This window comes from Macaca mulatta, chromosome 3 (genome assembly GCF_049350105.2).
Source record: "Macaca mulatta isolate MMU2019108-1 chromosome 3, T2T-MMU8v2.0, whole genome shotgun sequence".
NCBI classification, from domain to species: Eukaryota; Metazoa; Chordata; class Mammalia; order Primates; family Cercopithecidae; genus Macaca; species Macaca mulatta.
The window spans coordinates 24,498,979-24,510,823 of NC_133408.1; the positions used below are offsets into that span (position 1 = coordinate 24,498,979).

An 11,845-nucleotide genomic window follows, 5' to 3' on the forward strand; every position below is an offset into this window, starting at 1 on the left:
TGTAAGAAATGTGGGAAAACAGTTGAGTTTTTTGAAAAGATGAAATTACACAACAGAAAAACCCTATGTGTATGAGAAATGTGATAAAAGCTTTATATGTTTCAGTTCCCTTTGAACACATTGAAAAACTCCTTTGAAGGAAACCAGTGAATTTAAGGAATATGGGAAAGCATGCAATTTTTTCACTTTCCTTTGAAAATATAAAAAACTCATACTGGATGAAAAAACTGTATGTAAACACTGTGGTAGTGTCCTAAGTGTTTCCCGTTGTAGTTGAGGACAGGAAAAAAAATAATTCCTGAATAACCCTATAAATCTGCAGAATGTGGGAATGCCTTTCTCTCTCTCAAGTACATTCAAAGACACATGGCATATCCACACTGGAGATGGATCTTATGAAAGAATGTGTTCTGTATCTAAATCCTTGTAGTTTCCAAAATATAGATGTTTTCATTTTAATAATTATTTCAAAAGTCATCTTAGAACTCCCATTGAAAAAAAAATTCTTACAAATTTAAGTAATTTGGAAAGCCTGGTGCAAATTAAATATTCCACAGGGTTCAAAACCTGCATATGAATGAAATGTTATCTAAATTATAAACATATTGTTTATCAATGGCTCATTCTTAATGAGAATCTTTGGACTGCTGATTTCCACTTATTTAACGTAAAAATATTGAGGTGAGAATTCTGTAGATACCCTTTAAACAATAGTACCTGAATTCAATAGGTAATGGGTTTTCTCAGTTAAAACAAAATTTTCTCTTTATGTCTAAAAGGTTGTGGGATCTACAGGTGAATTAAAATGTATTTTTAATGTGTAGGTAGCCTTGATTTTTATGTAGCTTTTTAATTGTTCAGTAATGAATGGGTCACTGAATACTGAGTCTTTGGTCAATTGTTGGGGTCTTACTGGCCTTATGTGACAAGTTTTAGTTATCCCTCACCTATTACACATATTCCTTCTTTATTTAATAAAAAAAGTACTGCTTCTTGGAAGGAAGAAGTTTATTCCATTTTCTTTACTAATCAAGAGTTGGTATCAAATCACAAAAACAAGAAAAAAGCAAAACTGTGGTGATTAAGAATGTATGGTTTAGACATACAATGAAATGTTAAAAATGTTAATTTGAAGGTATAACTAATGCCATCAGGAATTATTCTTATATGCTGAAAAATTTCAGAGAAATTTCTCCATTGGACTCAGAGAGGCGTGGTGGAAGAGGAAAGCGGAGGAGAGGTGAGGCATAAGGAGCGATCAGAGAAACTGGAAGCATAACAACTCCATCCACATTGCTTCATCGAAAATAGAGAAATAAAATAAGTCAAGTATTTTGGCCAGCTTCTAGAAGCTGAGAACAGCTCCTGGCCAACAGCCAACAAAGGTATGTGACTTCAGTTCTAAAACCACAAAGAACTGAATTTTGCCAATGGCTTGACAGAACCTAAAAATAGATATTCCAGTAAGGAATAAAGCCCTGTAAACACCTTGATTTTATCTTTTGAGACCCTAAGTAGATCCCACCAGACCTCTTTAAGGAACTTGTCAAACCTCCTGAATGTATGACTTACAGAATTATGAGATAATTAATGGGCATTGTTCAAAGCTGCTAAATTGCATTAAATTTTTCCTGTAGCAATAGAAAATGAATGCAGTTATTAAGTTACTCCCTTCTAGACCGATTTTCCTCTATTTCCCATTCTACACCATAGTCAATATTCTAAGCTGTTTAATATATATCATTGAATTAGGAAGTATTTAAATAAAAGAAGTAGTGTTTAGTGAAATATATATGATAAATTTTATCTAGATAATCACATACCTCACTAAGAAATCTTTCTTTTACTTGCCAACAATATCACGTTAATTTCTTCCCAGCTTTATCTCTTATTTTGCTTAAAAAATCCTCTAAAGTCCACTAAATAAAAACTATGTACATTTTTTAATTTGAATTTGAAATTTGATTCTTTCACTGTCATATTTGTGATAGTTTTATTACACATGAAATTCTAAATTTATTTTCTGCAATATATTTAGAACATTATTTTGTTTCTTCATTCAGCACTACTATAGTTATTTGTCATAATTATTCATTTTCAGGTAATAGATGTTTATCCTTCTGAACACTTTTGACATTTTCCCTTTGCCATTAATGTTTTAGAACTCAACTATAATGTGTGTAGTTCCTTATGGAATTGTGATAATTGCACATGCCAGAGAAAAGTTAAAAAATAGAAATAGCAGAGGAATATTTGCAGAAATAATTATTATGATTCCAGAAACTAAACCATGATGCAAGAACGCAAATGAAAAGGGATCAGAGAGAGAGCCAAACCAAGTCACTTATTATTCAGATAAGAAAACACAAACACACAGCAACACACACTCTCACATACATTCACACACACATCCACCGTTTGTCTTCAAGTATTTCTCTCCACTTTGGAAAAATATCCTACCTTCAATTAAACTAGTTAATTCATTCATATTTCTGGTGATAAGAGAAGGATATAGAAACATGGCCCTCCCCTTTCAATGCACTTTCACACTACTTTCTTTGGTCAGTGATGTCCTGGGAAGAAATTGGTTGAGTAGATTTTTATTTTATTTTATTTTTTTTTAGCATTCAATGATGTTCCATTAATGAAAACATTCAATGATGACATGGGTTGATTCATACCAGAGGTAAAAGTGGTAGGTCTTTTATAACTTGAGAGGATTCCAATTTCAGTCAGCCTTCTGGGTTTAATATTTGACAAGTTAAATTTAACAAATCATTTCTTTTCCCAGTAATACCTATATCTAGAGCTGTATAAATCATATGTTCTACTCTCCTACTATGGGGAAATAATTGAGGTGAAGGCCACTGGGCTGAACCCGATTTAAACAGAGGAATGAGCACATATCAGTTTAAAATTGGCAGAAAGATTATTCTCATTGCACTTATTCCAAAAAGTCTCAAGTTCCCTTGTCATATTTCTCTAGGATTATGAAAAATCTCACTGCTATACTGAGTTAAAGTCCCACTCTTGTATCCTCTTATACTTTTGCTCATCAACATCTCATTTCTTCAACACTTAGCTTCTTCTAAATCCACAAACTCCCTTAACTCCCCTAACTCCAAGTTAATGTAGCTTTATATTTTCTCTTCCTCTCTCTTCTCTGGAAACTTTATTGTATGACTAAATTTGATTTTTTTGTAATTAAATGCTTCTTTTCATTTTCCAGATTTGAAGTTTCTAGTCTTCTCCCATATTTGTCAATCTTTTTTCATGGAAGTTCTAAAGTTGCAGTGAAATAATTGAACAATTGAGAGGTATTGTGGTAGGAAACTTCTTGAGCAGGAGGTAGATTGATATTACATACCAAATATGACTGAACGTAACTACATTAAGTAAATATAGAATCACACATATATTTTAAATGGGATGCAACATTTTTACTCTGTTGTAGGTATAGTTTTTTTTCTAATTTAGTTATTAGCAATTGTTACGCTTGTATTATAATCTTCAAAGAGGAAGACCTGCAATATGTAATTGTATCTGTAATTCATTTAATTCAACCTTATATCTATAATTTCATTTTATTTTGATTCTACGTTTTACTGAGCATGTTCTTGCAATAAGAAAATAAAACAGCTAATTAGATACCAAAATAAGAGAAAAAATGTATTAGATTCTTGACTGGTTGCTAAGACTTAATTCCATATACAAACTAAAAAAACTATTAGAAAATTGATAAGCATCATATTAAGCTCTATCCTTGAAAATATTTTGCATAATTCTTTTAAATAATCAATATTATAAAATATAAATCAGGAAAGGTTAGATCTTTGGGTATAGTTCAAAGGCAAAAGGAGAATTTGTAGAAAGAAACAAATTTAAATACAGAGAATAGAATAAAAATAATGCCACTAAAAGTCTGCAAAGGAAACAAAAGCAAATTTAATCTGCTGTTATCAAACATTATTTTTCTGTGTAAATAGGTTTGACAGATTAGAACCAGAACTGATTGGAAGCCATATTCATGGCTCTATAGTCTTTGGTATTGTGAACACACTGCTCCTGATGTGAGAATATGAGGATAAAGTCTTTCTTCTAAGAGATTTTGCCTGTAGTAAGGCTAATCAGAATTTCAAAACTTCGAAATTTTTGTCATATAAGCATTTAACTGAGATGAATGCTTTTCTCCTAAGAATTTTTCACTGGGAGAAATCACGGTGTGAGATGTCGAGATATACAAATTTTAATATTCAGTAGGAAACCACAAAACAGTGTCTTAATCAAAACAAATAAAAGGAGGAAAAACAATTCTCACCTTGCTCTCAATTAAAAGTCTATAGTTTATTGGCAAATGAAGCCTCAAGCCTCAGCCAAAATAAGTTACTGGTATGTCAATGGTGAATAAAAATGACCATCAAGATTTTAATTTTACACCCCAGAAACCATTTAAGTGCACATCAAATGAAAAAGTCACTTGATATTTTTAAAAACAATTCCCTGAACTTTCATACCTACTCAGGTATATGAAGACAGAATAAATTAAATAAAAAAAAATTAAATAAACTCAATTTACAAAGAGAGAGAGGGAGAGAGGGGGAAAAAGAAGCGGGGAGAGAGAGAGAAACAGAGAGATAGAAAGAAAGGAAAACAGAGAAAGAAATAAAGGAAGAACGGAGGAAAGAAGGAAGGAAGGAAGGAGAAAGAAGGAAAGAGAAAGAAAAAGAGAGAGAAAGAAAGAGAGAAAGGAAGGAAGGAAGGAAGGAAGGAAGGAAGGAAGGAAGGAAGGAAGGAAGGAAGGAAGGAAGGAAGGAAAAGATCAAATTTTCAAATTTACAGAGAGTAAGTAAATTCCTTAAGGAAACAAAGAAACTGATTTTAGGTGTAGGTAAATGTGAAAGATAGCAGTTGTCAAAATGCCTGCATAAAAACCACACCAAAAGGAGAATGAGCAGTTATGTGGTTTTCCTGTTTTAACCAAAGAACACATAAAGGAATGATTCCACACATGTTAACATATGCCTTCTGTTAAAGTGAACTAAATATGGCCTGAGAAAGACTCCATACTTTTATATTTGAGTCTTCATGGATATTTAATAGGTAGGCAAGATTGAAAACCTAACTCAGGAGTATGTGCCTGTAATAATAGCTGAGTCTTAGCCAATGCCAGCAGTCATACTTCAACTGATCATAGACTATTGAGTGTTCAAACTGTGTTCAAATAAGGCAAATGCCAACCTGTAAGGAATCCAGCCATTTCTGTGCCTCACTTCTGATTTCTGTATGTCACTTCCTTTTTTGGTCTATAAACTTGTTCTGACTATGAGGCATCCCTGGAGTCACTGGGATTCTGGGGACTGTCTGATTTGCAAATGTTTCATTGCTCAATTAAACTCCTTTACATTTAATTTGGCTGAAGTTTTTCTTTTCTTCTTCTTTTTTTTTCTTTTTCTTTTTCTCTTTTTTTTTTTTTGAGATGGAGTCTCACTCTGTCACCCGGGCTGGAGTGCAGTGGTGTGATCTCTGCTCACTGCAACCTCTGCCCCCCAGGCAATTCCCCTGCCTCAGCCCCCCAAGTAGCTGGGACTACAGGTGCGTGCCACCATGCCTGGCTAATTTTCTTTTTATTTTTAATAGAGACGGGGTTTCACAATGTTAATCGGTTGGTCTCAATCTCCTGACCTCATGATCCCCCTGCTTCAGCCTCCCAAAATGCTGGGATTACAAGGATGAGCCACCACGTCAGGCAGGTTGAAGTTTTTCTTTTAACACTTCTGCGAAAAATCAGGTAGGAACACCATACTTTGGACAACATTGCTAAAATTGAGTTCATTCTAGTTTTTAAAACATGTTGCTAATAAAATTAACCCTACAGTTGTGCATCCATATACATGTCAATGAGGTTTTTGTTTTTAATTGTGCGTATCAATATGGACCCATAGATTTACTTTTCATTCACTTTCTAAAATAAAAATATTAAATTCATTGTTCATATAATTTTACAATAGTCCCTAGTGTGGGCAGTTTTTGTGCCTCAATTATGGCCTCTTTTTACTTAATTAAAATATGAGTTTATTCTGGAGACTGATATCAGCAAGATGGCAGAATAAGAGGGCAGCTTCACTTCCCTCCACAGAAACTCAACTTGAAAATACTCAGACAAGAATACCTCTCTGAATATTGCAGGACTTGAAAGTGAGGTTTAGACACCTGTTAGACTACATAACTTATAAAATCCACAATCAAAAAGGAGAAGAAATGGTTCACTGTGACTGCACTGCCCGCCTTTCCACTAAGCTGGTATAGCACCAAACACAGAGAAATGCCCTGGACCCACCATTTGGTTTTTACAGTGGAAAAAGTGAGTTAGAGATGGAAGGCCAGATTCCACACCATTATGGGACTTCTCATAGAAAGTTCACTTCTGTGACCTCCCATGGGATTACTAAGAGTGCTGGCAGATCTAACTACATGGGGTCAGTGAGAGACAAGAAATAAGGTGAGGCTCAAAGCAACCAGTGAGGGCTGAATGCAGCATTCCTAGACCTAGGGAATGACCATCTGCAACAATGGCTGTAGGAGTCATGGACATAGGCTTACCATTGAATGACATTCCATACAAACCAAAATCTGCAAAATCTGGACTAAGTACCAAGGGTTTGATATGCAGACATCTTAACATGAATGCAAGAAACAAGAACAACCAAAAAAGTATGATGCCACCAAACAGACAAAAGAATGCCAGTGAGAGACCCTACAGAAACATACTTTTGTTAAGTTTCTGACACAGAATTTGAAAGAGCTATTTTAAGAAACATCGGCAAATTCCAGGAAAATACAGAGAAACAAATCAGTAATTTATAACAGAATACAAACAGAAAAATTGAAATAGTAAAAAAAAAATCAAGATGACATCCTAGAGCTAAAAATAGAATGAACAAATTAAAACATGTAATTGATATATTTAAACAATAGAATTAATCAAGAAGAAAATATAATTTATAAACTCAAAGGCAAATTATTTGAAAATATGCAGGCCAAAGAGAAAAATAAACAAGAATAAAAAGGAATAAAGAAAGCTTATAGGATTCATGGGAGACATTAAAAGAGCAAATAATCAAGTCACTGATATTCAAAAGAGAGTAAAGAAAGAAAAAGTGGTAGAAAATATATTTAAAGAAATAATAGAAGAAAACTTTTCAAACCTTAAAAAACAGGGCAAAATCCAGGTGCAAGAAGTCCAAGGGTCACCAATTAGATTCAATTAAATATGACTACCCAAAGATATATTATAATAAAACTGTCAAATATTAAAGACAAAGAAAGGATCCTGTAAGCAATAAAAGCAAGGAGGCAAATAACATAAAAGGGAGCTCCAATACACCTAGCAGTGGGCTTATCTGTAGAAAACTTACAGGCCGGGAGAGAGTAGGATGATATATTCAAAATGTCAAAGAGAGAAAAAAAAACTCTGCAAATCAAGAATACAGTAACTAGTAAATCTGTTATTTAGCAATGAAGGAGACAGTAAAGTCTTTCCAAGAGAAAGTAGTCCATGGATGTCATCACAAGTCCTGCCTTAGAAAAATGCTAAATGGAGTTCTTCAAACTACAAAAAAGGGATGCTAAAAGAACACAGAAAAATATCTAAAAGTCTAAATCTCACTGGTAAAATTAAGTTCACATTCACAATATTCTAATATTATAGTGGTTATATGTAAAGTACTTATCTTCAATATGAAGGCTAAAAGCCAGGTCTTAAAAATAATGACAACTAATTTTTTTTGAAAAATTTGCAATATAAGCATAAGATATTTTTCTAAGCATCTCAGTAACCACAAAGCAAAAACCTATAGTAGAAACACAAAAAGTAAAAAGCAAGCAATCAAAATATGCTAAAGAAAATAACATAACCACAAAGAAAGACAATAAAAGAGGATGAAAAAAAATATTTGTTAAACAGAGCAACTAATGAAATAGCAGGAGTCTTCAGCTGTCAATGATAACCTTGAGTATAAATAAATTCTCTAATCAAAATACAGAGTGGCTGAATGGATTAAAAAAGAAAGAAACAAGACCAGTTATTTGCTACCAATGAAAGTATTACTTATAAGGATGTACAGAGACTGAAAGTGAAGGGATGGAAAGAGATATTCTATGTAACTGGAAGCTACATGAGCAGGAGTGGCTATAGATAAAATAGACTTTAAATTAAAAAATGTATAAAGGGAAAAATAAGGGTATTATATAATGATAAATGAGTCAATTCAGCAATATGACATAACAATTATAAATCTATATGCATATAACATGAGAGAACTTAACTATATAAAGCAAATATTAATAGATGTGAAGAGAGAGATAGACTACCATAGAATAGTAGTAGGAAACTTGAACAGCTTGCATTCAGCAATGGACAGATCATCCAGACACTTTAACTACACAATTGGCCAAATGAATCTAACAGATATTTATCAAATATTCTGGCCAAATATCAATAACTACAGAATACATTTTTGTTTACTGAACAAGCAGTATTTTTCAGTATATATCACTTATGTTAAGCCATAAAACAAGTCCTAACATATTTAAGAAGGCTGAAATCCTATCAAGTATCATTTTTAACTACAATGATAAAAAACTAGAAATCAATAACAAGAAGAATTTCAGAAACTTCACAAATATATGGAAATGAAATGATGTTATCCTGAATAACCACTGTATTATTGAAGAAATTAAAAGGAAAATTCAAAAATGGTCTGGAAACAAAATGTAAGTACAACATATCAAAACCTACAGAATATGGCAAAAACAGTCCTAAGAGGGAAATTCATAGCAATAAATTCCAGCATTCAAAAAGAAAAAAGGATCTTGAATAAACAAACACTGCATCTCAGAGAACGGAAAAAACAAGAACAAACTATACCTCAAATTAATAGAAGAAAGGAAATGGTAAGAATCAGAAATAAAGAAATAAAATGGGCTAGAAATATGATACAAAATATTGACAAAATGAAGAGTTAGTATTTAAAAAGATAAACAAAATTAACAAACTTTTAGCTAGAGTAAGAAAAACAGAGAAAACTCTAATAAATAAAATAACAGATGAAAATAATACATTACAATTGATACCAAAGGAATAGAAAGGATTATGAGACTATCATGAACAAATTATATAACAACAAATGAATTACCTAAAAAAATGGATAAATTCCTTGAGACATGTAACCTACTAAAATTTAATTAGGAAGAAACAGAAAATCTGAGCAGACCAGTAACAAGTAGAGAAACTGAATAGTTAAAAAACTCCCATACAAAACACACACACACACACACACACACACACACACTCAAAACTAATAGTGTTATCTTCACTGCTGAATTATACCAAATATTTTTTAAAACAATACTATTTTTTTCCTCAAACTATTCCAAAAAATTTAAGAGGGTTAAATACTTTCAAACTCATTCTATGATTCCAGAATTACCCTAATACCAAAACCAAACAAGGGACAGAGGCACAACAGTAAAGACTGCAGGCTAATATTCCTGTTGAACATGAATAATACAAGCATATTCAACCAAATACTAGCAAACCTAATTCAACGCAAATTAAAACATTCATTCACCATGATCAAGTAAGATTTATCCCAAGGATGCAAGGATAGTTCAACATATGCAAATCAATAGGCATAATACATCACATTAATAGAATTAAGGGCAAAATTCACCTCTCAGAGAACTGAAAAAACAAGAACAAATTATATCCCAAATTAATAGAAGAAAGGAAATAATAAAGATCAGAATGAAATAAATAAAATAGGCTAGAAATATAATTTATACATACAGAAAAACATTTTATACATACAGAAAAGCATTTTACAAAATTTAACATCCCTTCATGAAAGTAAAAGAAACCCTCAACAATTAGGTATAGAAGAAAGGTACCTCAATGCAATAAAACCCATACATTACAAACTTAGAGATAACACCATACTGAACAGAGAACAGTTGAAAGCTTTTCCTCTAAAATCTGAAACATGACAAGGATGCCCACTTTCACCACTTCTATTCAACACAGTATTAGAAGTCCTAGCCAGAGCAATTAGACAGAAGAAAGAAATAAAAGGGATTGAAAGAGAAATTAAAAAGGTAAATTATCCATGTTTGCAGATGACATGATCTTACATGTAAAGAACTCTATGGATTATACCAGAAAACAGTTAGAATTAATAAATAAATCCAGTAAAGTTGCAAGATACAAAATCAACATACAAAAATTCAGTTACATTTCTATATACTAACAGTAAACTATCTGAAAAAAAGAACTGAAGAAGACAATTTCATTTACAATAGCTATTTTAGAAAAACCCGAGAAAAAAATTTAGCCAAGGAGATGAAGGATTTTTACACTGAAAACTATAAATCATTGATTAAATAAATTGAAGAAAACACAAATATATATATTTTCAATTTTCATTAAATAGAATGAATATTGTTAAAATGAACCCGAAGTAATCTACAGATTTAATGCAATGCTTATCAAAACACAATGGCATTTTCACATAAATAGGAAAAAAACCCCTAAAATTTATATCAAATAACAAAATAACCCCAAATAGCCAAAGCTGAAATCATAGCAATGTACCTGACTTTAAAATTATCTGTAAAGATATAGTAACCAAAACATTACAGTAGTAGCAGAAAAGCAGACACATAGACTGATGGAACAGAACAGAGAGCCCAGAAATAAATACGTGCATTTATAGCCAACTGATTTTCAATAAATGTGCCAAGAACACCCAATGAGAAAAAGATAGCCTCCTCAAAAAATGGTGCTGTGAAAACTGGATATTCACATGCAGAAGATTAAACAAGACTGTCTATGTCTCACCATATTCAAAAATCACCTGAAAATGGATTAAATATTTAAATGTAAGATCCCAAACTATGAAAGCTACTAGGGAAAAGCTCCATGACATTCGTGTGGGCTGGCCAGGGATTTTCTGGTTAAAACCTCAAAAGTAAAAATCAGACAAATTATGTTATTTAAAGTGAAAAAGCGTCTGTATAGCAGTGAAGAGGCAACCTACAAAATGGGAAAAAAATTTGCAAAATATGCATCTGATAAGGAGTTAATATTCAAAATATATAAGGAACTTAATAGCAAGAAAACAAATAACCCTTTTAAAAATGGCTAAAAGACTTGAATAGACATGTTTCAAATGAAAACATACAAATGGCCACCTGCATATTAAAATATGCTCAACATCACTTATCATTAGGATTCTGCAAATCAAAAGCAAAATGAAATATTACCTAATTTCCATTAAGATTACTGTTATCAAAAAGGCAGAAGATAAATATTGTAAATAATGTGCCAAAATTTTCACTGTTAGTGGGAATATAAATTAGTGCTATTATGAAAAACCACATGGAGTTTCCTCAGAAAATTTAAAAATAGAACTACCATACAATCCACTCCCTCAGTACTGGATACAAATCCAAGGAAAATTAAATCAGTATGTAGAAGGGATGCCTGCATTTCCACATTCATTGCAGCATTATTCACAGTAACCAAGACGTTAAATCAACCGAAGTGTCCATTAGCGGATGAATCACTAAAGAAAATGTGGTATATTTACATAATGGAAGAGTATTCAGTCACAAACAGGAACAAAATCCCATCATTTGTGACAATATCTATGAACCTGGATGATTTCATGTTAAGAGAAATAAGCCAGCACAGAAATACCACATGATCTCATGTATGTGGAATCTAAAAAATGGATCTCGTACAAGTACAGAGTTGAGTAGTGGTTACCAGAGGCTGAGCTAAGTAGGA

At 32.2% G+C, this 11,845-nt stretch overlaps 1 non-coding gene across 1 annotated transcript; it reads right to left on the reverse strand.

The window, feature by feature from the left end:
- Window positions 1–11,450: 11,450 nt before the first annotated feature.
- On the reverse strand, window positions 11,451–11,559 carry MIR6130 (microRNA mir-6130). Its single transcript, NR_128323.1, has one exon. It is a non-coding gene; the product is annotated as a microRNA mir-6130 (primary transcript).
- Window positions 11,560–11,845: the final 286 nt, after the last annotated feature.